The sequence below is a fragment of the Staurois parvus genome, unplaced genomic scaffold, assembly GCF_062004578.1.
Source record: "Staurois parvus isolate SC_StPar_1 unplaced genomic scaffold, SC_StPar_1.0 ptg000682l, whole genome shotgun sequence".
In the NCBI taxonomy this organism is placed as follows: domain Eukaryota; kingdom Metazoa; phylum Chordata; class Amphibia; order Anura; family Ranidae; genus Staurois; species Staurois parvus.
The window spans coordinates 5,738,521-5,751,100 of NW_028318478.1; positions in this window are offsets into that span (position 1 = coordinate 5,738,521).

A 12,580-nucleotide genomic window follows, 5' to 3' on the forward strand; every position below is an offset into this window, starting at 1 on the left:
TCTAGATGCAGTGAGAGGAGGTGTGGAGTGGATGGTCTGCACTCTTAGAGAATCCTGGCCAATCCCCAACAGGAGGCTTGGCAAGGGGCCATGACAGCCTTTAAGAGTAACTTTGCCTGCTCAGCAGTAGAGGAGTTGGAAGAGAATTCAGGTGGAACTGGACGATGTGAAGCTGCAGAGCAGAAGCCTGGGAGGGGGCGCAGATGGCAGAAGGGCTCTCCTCCAGGCAGGAGGACCTTGGAAGGAGGAAAGCTTGGACCTTCACTGGCCCCCTGAGAGAGGACCACCTGTAGGAGTGGCCCAGCTAGAAGAACTAATAGCAACCACCGACCCACCGGCAACAAAGGAGAAGGAGTAAGTGAGTAGACCTGCACCCCATGGGCCAGATAGGGAAAGGAGCACTCTGGTTGGAAACAAGATTTGCAACTACCCAGGACTATCTTACTCTAAGATGGCAGGACATTGTCCTCACTTGTACTCAGTTTCTCAGTTCCATTGGGTATCCCATACACCCCTTACCCTATCCCAGTTCAATTCCCCTAATAAAACTTCAAAAAATAAGCTCAAAGACTGGTTACTGCCTCCTGGATGCAAGTTGATGTGAAAATATGTGTTGCCTGGCTGTGCAGGACTATAGGGGGACTCAAACTTCAGAAACTCCTAAGGGGGTAGTGCTAAACATTTAATAAATGTACTGTAATAATTAAAACTACAGTTTGACTCCATTTACTTTAAAATGTGCAGAAACACCCTTAGATAGTAACAGAACTACTACCTGCTTCTAGAAGGCTTCAGGCAAACATCAGAATGGCTTTGCAAAGTTAAAAAGGTAAATTAGGTCTCATTGCTACTTCTCTGCTACTGGTTATCTCTTAATGGTCTTTCTTGTATTGTAATCTCTATTCATTTACTCAAATGTTTTTTTTAAACAACCCTACAAGGTTATTTCTTCTTATCGAAACGTGTACTTGACAGATGCCAAGAAGCAACATCACTCGTTTTCTTTTTGTCCTATTTATCAGATACAGACATCTTTCTTACGAAAACAATATTAGCCAAATACATCAAGCACTTCTGACAGTAAATTTGCTTCTGTCATGTTCTCTAGTGGTGATGAATTAACTGCACAGACTGAATTAAATGATGAATTAACTGGATGGAAATGGTGGACAAGCACACTGGCCAGTCATTTGCAAGGAGTAGGTCAGGCCTCCATAACGTCAAAACATGTAGGGTCATACTAACAATCCTCTTTATCACATTCCTACATCTTTCCAGGAGGCTCTCTAAGAATCAAAAGACTTCTCACACACATCAACTGGCCTTCTTCTTGCTAATTTGGCCAAAATGCTGGCCAAGTAGCTTCAGCCTTTAAATTTAAAGACTCTAATTTCTATTGTCATCTTATGGAGTGCACCAGTAAATATTTTCCACCATGTCTAGCAAAGCTCTCCTGGAACTACATAACCACATGCTAGCAATATATCAACATCCCAGGTACTGTATCAATGTTCTAGGACAATGTCACTGCCAACAAGTTCACTTGTGGCTATACAGTAACTAGAGGCGTAACAAATATTGCATAGCCCATAAATCCAATTAATTAACTACTAGCAAATATGTTTTGAGAGGGCATATTCTGACACATTCACAACTGGCCAGAATGAACTCAATGAGCAGAAGTTCACCTCATGGTTTACATTCCTATACACAACATGACCATATCTCTACCATATCCCTACATGCAGCACCTAGCACATGAATCAGCAGAAGAAAGTTAGCTATGAGTATGTAATGCAATATTTCTGTAGCAAACTAGAGAGTATGGATGGGGGCAACATTGTTCCTCCATCTCACTCATTAGCATATCATTAAAGAGGCTTGTGGCACCCTGTGTACCTTGGTGGAGGATACTAAAATGGAAACAATATGTAACAATAATAATGTTAAAATTCCTAATGTTTTATATTGGAGACAGCAGTAGTATCCTAAAATACTACTGACAGTCATTTTATTTCTTGGGGCTAGTAAAATTGGAAAACCACACAGGAGGAAGTGAGTGACCATAGGAGTTTCCAAAATTTCTCAATGTTACATGAGGAGAAGAAAGACTGTGGCTCAAGTCCCACAACTTGGGATTAAGGCTTCTATGATGTCCCTCATCCTATCTGTGGTAATGGTGATGATTTTGATACAAGGCAGAGAATGTTAAAGCCTAGCTTCAGGCAAACAGGCAAACACATAATGAATTAAAATCTTATAACAGCAAGATGTTGGAATTTCTGGAACTGTTTAAAAGGGATAGCTACATTCAAATGTTACAAACCATCCTCCCTACCCAACCTGTCAAAGCTTTAACTGATGGGAACCTGGTACAAGGAGACCCCTGTCCCTTATCTCTGAATGCTTAAACAATGATACCTTAACTTACTGGGTCAATGGATTGGACCAGTGTCCTAAAGTCTTCTATAAAGGTACTCACCTAACCTCACTTCTGTGAAAGCAAGAGTGGATAACAAAGTAAACTAAATGCACACTATTTCCTGTGTGTATGTAGAGGCTGACATCCATCAACATGAAGGAGAAGTGGATAAGCCCATACTTTCTGTTTGACTTAGATACCACAGAATGGATACACCATCATCACCATAAGTTGCCGCTAACCACTGCAATCTTTTTCATTGTTGATCAGGGTGAATGATGGTGATGCATTACAAATTCCCCTGGGCTGGTTAAATTGATAAATGAGAAACAAATGAATTAGTGGTTCCTTCTAGAAATTGTGATATTCTTTCTTCCTTTCTTGTATTACCTGATATAGCTTTTATACAGGCTCCAGTGTAAAAACCAATTTTGTCAGCATTCCCCTAATGTGCATGGTGCATTTGCCAATTTGCATGCTGAACGTTTGTTAATGGAATATGTTTCAAATCCAATTTGTCTCAACAACCACCACAACACACAGCCATCACATTTTGAAGGCTTTGGCTATACGCAGCTACCACTGATAGCATCCTTCTGATAATCTACAATGTTGTCATTATTGAAACAAATCACTAAATTAAACATACACTGGAAATAAACACTTACCATGTAAATAATTATTCTAAGAGAGAATGACATAATAAATTACTGCTATCATCTAATTTATTGACTCCAGTCCTTAACCTGCTATCACCCTTTGTACTGTAAAGTATCAGTAACATTTATTGTATATTCTGCTTTTCTTGTACAATAAAAGAGTGGAAGCAAATATAGAAAAATACACTACAAATATTTGTGTTATAATATAAACCGTACATGAAAGACTGTGACAGTGTCAATTTCTAGATTGCCTTGCAGTACAAAATAATTTTCTCAACTGGTCAGTGACGAATTGTTGGATTTGTAATTAACTGATGTCAGTGTTACCTCCTACATATAATCTAAGGACTCTAACTAATTGAAACCAAGCATAGTATTGCACTATTTTTTGTATGTCAACTAATGCCTAATTATCAGTACCAATGCTCAGATTAGTCTCGAGGCTGGTAAAAATTGTACTCTGTAAGGGCAGCCTTACAGGGTTAGATTTTGCGAGCATCACGGTGCATAATACTGGATTACAAGCTGTTGAAAAACATGTTAATATGTGGTTAAATGCTTAAATTCCTCAACACCTCCTGTAAAGAAGCCCAGGCACCCATCTCCAGAGTCTAGATCTAAACACAAATTTAGCATATCTAAAGTTGACTTTCTCCTAAGCAAACCTTCCAATTGTGGACACAAACAGTTTCTACGGCAACATTTTTCTAACATGAGCAAATTTGATCAACATTTTGATAAGCAAAAACAAAGTGAACCTTATGGTAAGATTTCTACTCTTTGTCTTTTCTTTCATCTTTGCCATCTGGTTGGGCCAGAAGATAAAGAGGGCTGGAAGGGAGAAGGTTTTTTTTTCTTTAATGAGAAGTTGGCACAGCAGCTTTTTAAGCTAGAGGGCTCACAGATACATCGACATCTCACAACAGTTGACAAACTGCTGTTCTGTCCATAATCCTGGCAAGCAAACCACAAAACTGCAACCAAAGTCATTAGCAGTAAGTTTTTTTCCTGACACACTAAAAGGAAAACCACAGTCAAAATAAGTAGCAGCAGAAAATGGACTTATATCAAGATAAGTGCACTTAATGTGTTGTTGTTTTGTGTTTGATTGTGAACTGCAGCAATATGTTTAACAATGGGAAAGTGAATGGATTAGGACTCACTGTGGACAAAAATGCATTGATCATAAAGATGTATTAGCTTTCCAGAACCCGCAGAAGCATTTCTAGACCCCCCACATTTTTTTCTTTGACTCGGTTGATCCAAAAACAATATGAAAACCCAGGTTATTCATACTTCCGCATTTTGTGTTGGATCAGTAGTTCTCTCATGTTTGATACTGTACAGAGAGGAAGGAAAATGAATGAAGAGCATATAGACATTTTTAATGTTAAGTAACATTATATACTAAAGGAATAGAGTTATAGGCATCTCTAGTCTGCATCATCTGAGGCATTTGATTTATGTCTGCAGCTTTGTGTCCCAGGTCAAGTGACATAGAACCAGCGTGAAGGCACTGTTAGGTGGATTGAGCTATTGCCCAGCAGTGCCTATATACAGTAGTTCCAACATAACATCACTCAACAAAACCAGATCTGATGGCACAGAACTAAGAGCTTTTCCTCTCCTAGGTAAGTACCCATTGACATCAATTACTTCTTTGACTCCCCATAGCCACCAATATAGTGTATAATACACCTGTCATCCCCAGTGTAAGGGGGCACCAGATTCCAATAAGCCCCCCACCCACAGACACCCACAAACACCACCCAGGGTTGTGGGGAAGATGCCCTTGTCCCCATCTACATGGGAACAAGGTGTTTGGGGGAGCCCCTTCCCCAATGCACCCCTCCTTGTTGAGGGTATGTGGCCTGCTAAATTCAGGAGGGGTGGCACCCGGCCCCCCCCCTTTCCTAGTCTGCCATGCTGCATGCTCAAATAAAGGTCTGGTATGGATTTTTTTGGGAGGAACCCCATGCTGATTTTTTTTAATTTGGTGTGGGGTTCCCCTCAAAATCCATTCCAAATCAAAAGGGCCTGATAAGGTTTAAGGGGGACCCCCACGCTGTTTTATTTTTCACCAGCACTTCTTTTGTTTACATTCTACTGAGAACCCTACTGCTCCTTAAAAACAAGCCGTTAATCAAAATGAATTAGAAAATATTTAATAAAAGCGAATATACAAAACAAATGGCAAATATATGAAACAAATCCCAAAAATTAATCTGTGTAACATAACAAATATGACGAAATGAAATTCTTCAGTTAATGAATGAAACAAAAGTGAAATTAATATTTTGGCCATGCACATGTCTAGTTTTTTTTTAACCAAAAAAAAAGCCCCCAAAATATTGTACTGTGTGTATATGCACAATCTCTAACACTTTGACTAGGCTACTTTCTCAACAGGTATTAAAGGTAGTTATTAAGAGGTTGTCAAATGAATTATCATGTCACCCAATATTTGGTCTCCATTCAGTAGCCAAAAGAGGCATTCAAAAAAAGGGGATTTGTGAAAAGAAATTCACAAAAAAAGCGGCTACATTATGAACAGAACGTGACACTCAGAAAAATTTCCAAAAATTATGCTTTATTACACATATATAAATATGACATATGGGCATTCGCCCTGGTTTACCATCACCTCAGTGTGAGACAATACACACAGACCTAAAACCATATAAAATGACACCAAGACCGGTCTAAATGCATGTGCAACAGAAAAAATGACTACAAGAGTCTAATGTCCCTGTAGCACAGACACATAGGTGAACACTTCCCAAAAGAGGTGTATCCAAAAATTATACCATAGGCATACCATAATGTTGAATATTATAAATAGAACAATACCATTATGGTGAATCCCAATCAGGGAATCCAAAAATTGTACTATGGATATAAATATCACATGTATGCAATGCAGCAAGCACAATATGCGTCAAAAAGAGAACAACAAGCCTCAGGCCTGTATGGAGGGAGACATGAATGTCAAATATGTGATGCAATACATTCCTGTGCCGGCACAAGTGGTTGGGGCCAATTCATCTGTAATATAAACAGCTGTATCCTAGAGCTCTCGAATGAAAATATGCCCCATTTATTCCCAGGGTGGAAGAAAAGATGCAAAAAGCAGCACTCTGCTTGAAATGGTATCTTCACCACTATATGTGGACTACACTCCACCTTTCGTAGGAAAAAACAGGACACATCCCAAAAGATCTTCTGCCTGTTGAGATGTATGTGGTATATCCTGTATCCTATACAAAGCACCATGATGTCCCCATCCTGTAGTGAGACAAATAATATGTGGGAAGTCACTGACAGAGTTTACACTCAATAAGATATATAGGTCATATAGATCACGGAGGACCATATATCTAATGTCCTGTAACAGTCCACTCACCACCTGTGCTGTGGGTATTAGGAATGAAAGAGATGTCCTTCATGGATACTGCCATACACGGCCACAGAGGCCAAGGAACCACCGCTAACATCCGCCGATATACCGCGGGTTCCAGCCCCTTCTTGGCGCTTGTGCTGCTCACACTTGCCTCATGGCATGTGAAGATGGCTTCCTCCTTGTGGGTCAGCGTGCGTTCCACCTAATGCGCATGACCGGAAGTGACGTATCTGACGTATGACGTCAACGCGTTTCGCCGATGGGCGTATCTCACTCAGCTTCGTCAGGAATTTCTTTTCACAAATCCCCTTTTTTTGAATACTTTCTCAACAGGACCCACAACAGTCAGTTTTTATTAAAAATAAAACAATATTAGAGGTTATTTATTTCACTGTAAAAAGCCCCCAAAAATATTGTAGTAAGTACATGTACTCTTTATTTCTGATTACAGAACCCAAACCTGACAGATTTTATGTAAACAAATCTACATTACAGTGTATTTATGTTGTATTTGTAGAATTATGTTTAGAGATGAGCGAATTATTCAAAAATTCGATTCAGCTGATTCGCCGAATTTGAGGAAGAAATTCGATTTGATGCGAATTTATTCGCTACGAATTTAACTTATAAAAAGGGTTTCTAGGCTTCAGAGAGCCTTTAAATTAGTGCAGAACACTGTACCTTTAATTTAAATGCCCTTGGAGATGAGGAAGGAGAAGGAGAAGGAGAAGGATGAGAAGAAGGAGAAGGATGAGAAGCAGGAGAAGGAGAAGGATGAGAAGAAGGAGAAGGATGAGAAGAAGGAGAAGGATGAGAAGAAGGAGAAGGAGAAGGATGAGAAGAAGGAGAAGGAGAAGGATGAGAAGAAGGAGAAGGATGAGAAGAAGGAGAAGGATGAGAAGAAGGATGAGAAGAAGGAGAAGGATGAGAAGAAGAAGGATGAGAAGAAGGAGAAGGATGAGAAGAAGAAGAAGGATGAGAAGAAGAAGAAGGATGAGAAGAAGAAGAAGGATGAGAAGAAGGAGAAGGATGAGAAGAAGAAGAAGGATGAGAAGAAGAAGAAGGATGAGAAGAAGGAGAAGGATGAGAAGAAGAAGAAGGATGAGAAGAAGAAGAAGGATGAGAAGAAGGAGAATTCCAAGCCGGCAAAAAGTGTATCTGCAGAGCTCCGCTATTTCTTAGCGGAGCTCTGCAGATACACTTAGCGGAGCTCTGTAGATACACTTTTTGCCGGCTTGGAATTCTTCTTATTTTTATCCTACTTCTTCTTCTTCTTCTTCTTCTTCTTCATCCTCATCCTCATCCTCTTCTTCTTCTTCTGAGGATGAGGATGAGGATGAAGAAGAAGAAGAAGAAGAAGAAGAAGTAGGATGAAAATAAGAAGAATTCCAAACCGGCAAAAAGTGTATCTGCAGAGCTCCGCTAAGTGTATCTGCAGAGCTCCTCTATTTCTGACAGTTCTCTGACATTCACATTTACAGCGGTTGAAACATTGTATCTATTTGTTTCCATAAATGGAAACAAATAGATACAATGTTTCAACCGCTGAGCTCTGCAGATACACTTAGCGGAGCTCTGCAGATACACTTAGCGGAGCTCTGCAGATACACTTTTTGCCGGCTTGGAATTCTTCTTATTTTCATCCTACTTCTTCTTCTTCTTCTTCATCCTCATCCTCATCCTCAGAAGAAGAGGATGAGGATGAAGAGGAAGAAGAAGAAGAAGAAGAAGAAGTAGGATGAAAATAAGAAGAATTCCAAGCCGGCAAAAAGTGTATCTGCAGAGCTCCTCTATTCTGCAGATACACTTAGAGGAGCTCTGCAGATACACTTTTTGCCGGCTTGGAATTCTTCTTATTTTCATCCTACTTCTTCTTCATCCTCATCCTCATCCTAAGAAGAAGAAGAAGAGGATGAGGATGAGGATGAAGAAGAAGAAGAAGAAGAAGAAGTAGGATGAAAATAAGAAGAATTCCAAGCCGGCAAAAAGTGTATCTGCAGAGCTCCGCTAAGTGTATCTGCAGAGCTCCGCTATTTCTGACAGTTCTCTGACATTCACTCCATACAGCGGTTGAAACATTATATCTATTTGTTTCCATAAATGGAAAGAAATAGATACAATGTTTCAACCGCTGTATGGAGTGAATGTCAGAGAACTGTCAGAAATAGCGGAGCTCCGCTATTTCTGACAGTTCTCTGACATTCACTCCATACAGCGGTTGAAACATTGTATCTATTTGTTTCCATTTATGGAAACAAATAGATACAATGTTTCAACCGCTGTATGGAGTGAATGTCAGAGAACTGTCAGAAATAGGCTATTTCTGACAGTTCTCTTACATTCACTCCTCAACCGCTGTATGGAGTGAATGTCAGAGAACTGTCAGAAATAGCCTATTTCTGACAGTTCTCTGACTTTCACTCCATACAGCGGTTGAAACATTGTATCTATTTCTTTCCATAAATGGAAACAAATAGATACAATGTTTCAACCGCTGTATGGAGTGAATGTCAGAGAACTGTCAGAAATAGCGGAGCTCTGCAGATACACTTAGCGGAGCTCTGCAGATACACTTTTTGCCGGCTTGGAATTCTTCTTATTTTCATCCTACTTCTTCTTCTTCATCATCATCCTCATCCTCTTCTTCTTCTTCTGAGGATGAGGATGAGGATGAAGAAGAAGAAGAAGAAGTAGGATGAAAATAAGAAGAATTCCAAACCAGCAAAAAGTGTATCTGCAGAGCTCCTCTATTTCTGACAGTTCTCTGACATTCACATTTACAGCAGTTGAAACATTGTATCTATTTGTTTCCATAAATGGAAACAAATAGATACAATGTTTCAACCGCTGAGCTCTGCAGATACACTTAGCGGAGCTCTGCAGATACACTTAGCGGAGCTCTGCAGATACACTTTTTGCCGGCTTGGAATTCTTCTTATTTTCATCCTACTTCTTCTTCTTCTTCTTCTTCATCCTCATCCTCATCCTCAGAAGAAGAAGAAGAATGAAAAGAAGAAGAAGAATGAAAAGAAGAATGAGAAGAATGAAAAGATTCTTCTTCTTCTTCTTCTTTTCATTCTTCTTTTCATTCTTCTTCTTCTTTTCATTCTTCTTCTTCTTCTTTTCAATCTTCTTTTCATTCTTCTCATTCTTCTTTTCATTCTTCTCATTCTTCTTCTCATTCTTCTTTTCATTCTTCTTCTCATTCTTCTTTTCATTCTTCTTCTTCTTTTCATTCTTCTTTTCATTCTTCTCATTCTTCTTTTCATTCTTCTTTTCATTCTTCTTCTCATTCTTCTTTTCATTCTTCTTCTTTTCATTCTTCTTTTCATTCATTCTTCTTCTTCTTTTCATTCTTCTTCTTCTTCTTCTTTTCATTCTTCTTTTCATTCTTCTCATTCTTCTTCTCATTCTTCTTTTCATTCTTCTTCTCATTCTTCTTTTCATTCTTCTTCCTCTTTTCATTCTTCTTTTCATTCTTCTCATTCTTCTTTTCATTCTTCTTCTCATTCTTCTTTTCATTCTTCTTCTTCTTTTCATTCTTCTTCTCATTCTTCTTTTCATGAAGAAGAAAAGAAGAATGAGAAGAATGAAAAGAAGAAGAAGAAGAATGAAAAGAAGAATGAAAATAAGAATGAGAAGAATGAAAAGAAGAATGAGAAGAATGAAAAGAAGAATGAAAAGAAGAAGAAGAAGAATGAAAAGAAGAAGAAGAATGAAAAGAAGAATGAAAAGAAGAAGAAGAAGAATGAAAAGAAGAAGAAGAAGAATGAAAAGAAGAATGAAAAGAAGAAGAAGAATGAAAAGAAAAATGAAAAGAAGAAGAAGAATGAAAAAAAGAAGAAGAAGAAGAATGAAAAGAAGAATGAAAAGAAGAATGAGAAGAATGAAAAGATTCTTCTTCTTCTTCTTCTTTTCATTCTTCTTTTCATTCTTCTTCTTCTTTTCATTCTTCTTCTTCTTCTTTTCATTCTTCTTTTCATTCTTCTTCTCATTCTTCTTTTCATTCTTCTTCTTCTTTTCATTCTTCTTTTCATTCTTCTCATTCTTCTTTTCATTCTTCTTCTTCTTCTTTTCATTCTTCTTTTCATTCTTCTTCTTCTTTTCATTCTTCTTCTTCTTCTTTTCATTCTTCTTTTCATTCTTCTCATTCTTCTTTTCATTCTTCTTTTCATTCTTCTTCTCATTCTTCTTTTCATTCTTCTTCTTTTCATTCTTCTTTTCATTCTTCTCATTCTTCTTTTCTTTTTCATGAAAAGAAGAATGAGAAGAAGAATGAAAAGAAGAATGAAAAGAAGAAGAAGAATGAAAAGAAGAATGAGAAGAAGAATGAAAAGAAGAATGAGAAGAAGAATGAGAAGAATGAAAAGAAGAATGAAAAGAAGAATGAGTAGAATGAAAAGAAGAATGAAAAGAAGAAGAAGAATGAGAAGAAGAATGAAAAGAAGAATGAGAAGAAGAATGAGAATGAGAAGAATGAAAAGAAGAATGAGAAGAATGAAAAGAAGAATGAAAAGAAGAAGAAGAAGAATGAAAAGAAGAAGAAGAATGAAAAGAAGAATGAAAAGAAGAAGAATCTTTTCATTCTTCTCATTCTTCTTTTAATTCTTCTTCTCCTTCTTTTCATTCTTCTTCTTCTTTTCATTCTTCTTTTCATTCTTCTTCTTCTTCTTTTCATTCTTCTTCTTCTTTTCATTCTTCTTTTCATTCTTCTTCTTTTCATTCTTCTCATTCTTCTTTTCATTCTTCTTCTTTTCATTCTTCTTTTCATTCTTCTTCTTTTCATTCTTCTCATTCTTCTTTTCATTCTTCTTCTTCTTTTCATTCTTCTTCTTCTTCTTTTCATTCTTCTTTTCATTCTTCTCATTCTTCTTTTCATTCTTCTTCTCATTCTTCTTTTCATTCTTCTTCTTTTCATTCTTCTTTTCATTCTTCTCATTCTTCTTTTCTTCTTCATGAAAAGAAGAATGAGAAGAAGAATGAAAAGAAGAATGAAAAGAAGAAGAATGAAAAGAAGAATGAGAAGAAGAATGAAAAGAAGAATGAGAAGAATGAAAAGAAGAATGAAAAGAAGAAGAAGAAGAATGAAAAGAAGAAGAAGAATGAAAAGAAGAAGAAGAAGAATGAAAAGAAGAATGAAAAGAAGAATGAAAAGAAGAAGAATGAAAAGAAGAATGAGAAGAATGAAAAGAAGAAGAATGAAAAGAAGAATGAAAAGAAGAAGAAGAATGAAAAGAAGAAGAAGAAGAATGAAAAGAAGAATGAAAAGAAGAAGAAGAATGAAAAGAAGGAGAAGAAGAATTAAAAGAAGAATGAGAAGAATGAAAAGATTCTTCTTCTTCTTCTTTTCATTCTTCTTTTCATTCTTCTTCTTCTTTTCATTCTTCTTCTTCTTTTCATTCTTCTTTTCATTCTTCTCATTCTTCTTTTCATTCTTCTCATTCTCATTCTTCTTCTCATTCTTCTTTTCATTCTTCTTCTCATTCTTCTTCTTCTTTTCATTCTTCTTTTCATTCTACTCATTCTTCTTTTCATTCTTCTCATTCTTCTTCTCATTCTTCTTTTCATTCTTCTTCTCATTCTTCTTTTCATTCTTCTTCTTCTTTTCATTCTTCTTTTCATTCTTCTTCTCATTCTTCTTTTCATGAAAAAGAAAAGAAGAATGAGAAGAATGAAAAGAAGAATGAAAAGAAGAAGAATGAAAAGAAGAATGAGAAGAAGAATGAAAAGAAGAATGAAAAGAAGAATGAGAAGAATGAAAAGAAGAATGAAAAGAAGAAGAAGAAGAATGAAAAGAAGAAGAAGAATGAAAAGAAGAATGAAAAGAAGCAGAAGAAGAATGAAAAGAAGAAGAATGAAAAGAAGAATGAAAAGAAGAAGAAGAATGAAAAGAAGAATGAGAAGAATGAAAAGAAGAAGAAGAATGAAAAGAAGAATGAGAAGAATGAAAAGAAGAAGAAGAAGAATGAAAAGAAGAATGAAAAGAAGAAGAAGAATGAAAAGAAGAAGAAGATGAATGAAAAGAAGAATGAAAAGAAGAAGAAGAATGAAAAGAAGAAGAAGAAGAATGAAAAGAAGAATGAGAAGAATGAAAAG